A 3,609-nucleotide genomic window follows, 5' to 3' on the forward strand; every position below is an offset into this window, starting at 1 on the left:
ACTTGATCCTCTGAAATATCTAATGGGTGTACCTGCTTTATCTGGAAGATTGGCTCGTTGGTAAATCTTATTGTCAGAATTTGATATCCAATATGTAAGCCAAAAAACAGTTAAAGGAAGTGTTGTGGTCGATTTCATTGCAAGTAGGGTTTTTGAATAGTATGAACCACTGAACTTCGATTTTCCAGACGAAGATTTAATGGTTATTTCAACAGAGGAGGCAATTTCCTTTACTAATAAACAGTGGAAGATGAATTTCGATGGTGCCTCTAATGCTTTAGGGCACGAGATTGGGGCAATTCTCGTCTCACCTTGTGGAAAACACTATCCTTTCACCAACTGATTGAATTTTGATTGCACAAATAACATGGCCGAGTATGAAGCATGTATTATGGGTCTTAAAGCTGCCATTGAGCATAAAGTGAAAATACTCGAAGTATACGGAGATTCAGCCCTGGTAATTTATCAACTTAGAGGTGAATGGGAAACAAAGGATACAAAGTTGGTGGAATACCGTAAGTTGGTTCTAGAGCTCATTAAAGAATTTGAGAGGGTGACATTCCATTATCTCCCCAGAGAAGATAATCAAATGGCGGATGCTTTGGCCACTTTGGCAGCAGCTTTCAAAGTCAATGAATATTCAAGCATGATGCCTATTACGATGGAAGCTTACGGGTATCCAGCCCATTGCTATAGCATAGAAGAGGAAGAGGATGGAAATCTCTGGTATTACGATATCCTGAAATATATTAAATATCAAAGCTACCCTAAGCATGCCATTGAGAATGACAAAAGAACTATTCGAAGAATGGCGGCAGGATATGTGCTTGTTGGTGAGGTCTTGTACAAGAAAAGTCATGATCAAGTCTTGTTGCGATGTGTGGATGCCAAAGAAGCCAGAACGATTATTGAAGAAGTGCATGAAGGAGTATGTGGTACTCATGCTAATGGACACTCAATGGCTAAACAAATAATGAGATTTGGATATCATTGGTCAACCCTAGAAACTGATTGTATCAATTTCTCCAGAAAATGTCACAAATGCCAGATTTATGGAGATAAGCTCCACACCCCTCCTCATCCATTACATGTAATGACTGCTCCGTGGCCATTCTCTATGTGGGGCATGGATGTCATTGAGCAAATTTTACCCAAAGCTTCTAATGGCCATCATTTTATATTTATGGCAATATACTATTTCACTAAGTGGGTAGAAGCGGCCTCCTATGCAAATGTCACTCAGTCAACAGTTTGCAAGTTCTTGAAGAGAGAAATTATTTGTCGGTATAGGCTACCATAAAAGATTGTCACTGACAATGCCTTGAATTTAAATAACAAGATGATGGAGTCAGTATGTAAATAGTTCCAGATTAAACATCATAATTCCACCACTTATCGCCCAAAGATGAATGGAGCAGTAGAGGCAGCCAATAAGAACATCAAGAGGCTCATACAGAAAATGGCTGAGACTTATAGAGACTGGCATGAGAAGCTACCATTCACTCTGTTTGCCTATCGAACTTCAGTGAGGACGTCTACTGGGGCAACTCCATTTTCTTTAGTCTATTGGATGGAGGTTGTGTTACCCATCGAGGTTGAGATTCCGTCACTACGAGTGCTGTCAGAGGTTAAGTTAGATGAAGCAAAATGGGTGCAAGCTAGGTATGATCAATTGAACCTGATTGAGGAAAAAAGATAAAAAGCTATCTGTCATGGGCAAATGTACCAGAAACGTATGATAAGGGCACATAATAAAAATGTTCGTCCACGAGAGTTTCAAGAAGGAGACTTGGTGCTAAGAAATATTTTGTCAATTCAGAAAGACTTTCGAGGAAAATGGATACCAAATTGGGAAGGACCTTATGTGGTAAAGAAGGCCTTTTCTGGAGGAGCTTTGATCCTCACCGAGATGGATGGACCAGAGTTACCTAACCCTGTGAATGCTGATGTAGTCAAAAAATATTTCGCCTGAAAAAAATGAAAAAGACAAAAATGAAAAATGAAAGAAAAAGGAAAGAAAAAATGAGAAAAAAGAAAAGAAAAAAAAATAAAAGGAGGGTTCAAGATGAAAACCCGTAAAGGGCGTATTGAAACCAGAAAAGGTCTCAGGTTGAAAACCCGTAAAGGGCGGCTTGAGAATTGTGTAAATTAAGAATTTGTGCATGGTGGAGTTGAATTAGTTGGGTAACCAGAAAGTAAATGAGATTCAAACACTGGCCTATGTAGTTTGATAGTCGGGAATTTGGCAGTACAGGAGGAACTTCACACCCTTACACATTACCATAGTCCTCAATATCCCCTTGACAGAAGCTACACTCAGGTCCTCTTACGGCATGCCAGTTCAAAAGCATTCGTACTATTGATGTCTGATGACGCCTACTGTGTTTTCTTTTGATTATTCCAGTTAAAAGTTGTCATATTTATCCAAAAACTCTTTATTTATAAATAAAAAGATGTTTTTAGCCACGCTGCAAACATCCTGATTAAAAATAAAACATGTAGAATAGCTCGAGAAACATGAGATCATTGTACATTATTGTACAAAAAGTTTTGGAAAATACGATATTCTGAAGCTGAAAATGGTTTTAGCATAAGGCTTACACAATGTCAGGCCACAAGAAGTTAAAGCCTTGAGATACACACGAATGCTCAACAATGTGGGATAACCCAAGAGGTTTTATCACCGATCAAATATCGAGTCATGAGAAGCATATGGGTTCAAAAAGAATCAAAGTCAGGCTCAACCAAAGAGTCCAACTAGGGTTATCGATCGAGATGAACTGTTGATTTTTGTGTGCACAATCAGACTGAATTACAGTAAGTTAACAAAGAAATTCTCATTTGAAAAGAAAATACCCTCAAAATAAATGTATCATGCACACATTTAGGCATAAACAGGATCATGACATAAAATGCATAATAATGAGTGCTTGCAGGTTCTCTTAAAAGAAAGGACAGAGATATAAAGACCTAATATAAAAATACCCAATATGGATTTCCATGTTTGGTCGTGGCAAGACAAGCTTCCGCAAGAGAAATCTCTTTCAAAAATTATCATCCCAAGTCTTTCAGGTATGATGTTTTTGAATCATCAAACACATACTAACAAAGGTTAATGTTTACTTTTCAGGTTCGATCCCGATTCAATTGATTCATTCCTCCTGATCTGATATTCCCTTCAGAGTAAGCGGAAAATGTCTCTCTTATCCAAGATTTGATATTCCCTTCAGAGTAAGTGGAACAAGTCTATCCTGATTCAATGGATTAACTCCCCCCAGATATGATATTCCCTTCAGAGTAAGCGGAACATGTCTCTTTTTTTCTAAGATTTGATATTCCCTTCAGAGTAAGTGGAACAAGTCTATCCTGATTCAATGGATCAACTCCCCCAGACATGATATTCCCTTCAGATAAGCGGAACATGTCTCTTTTTTCTAAGATTTGATATTCCCTTCAGAGTAAGTGGAACAAGTCTTCTTCGATTCAATGGATTAACTCCCCCAGATATGATATTCCCTTCAGAGTAAGCGGAACATGTCTCTCTTTTCCAAGATTTGATATTCCCTTCAGAGTAAGTGGAACAAGTCTGCTTCGATTCAATGGATCAAC

Source organism: Hibiscus syriacus, unplaced genomic scaffold (genome assembly GCF_006381635.1).
Source record: "Hibiscus syriacus cultivar Baekdansim isolate YM2019G1 unplaced genomic scaffold, ASM638163v2 tig00003041_pilon, whole genome shotgun sequence".
NCBI classification, from domain to species: Eukaryota; Viridiplantae; Streptophyta; class Magnoliopsida; order Malvales; family Malvaceae; genus Hibiscus; species Hibiscus syriacus.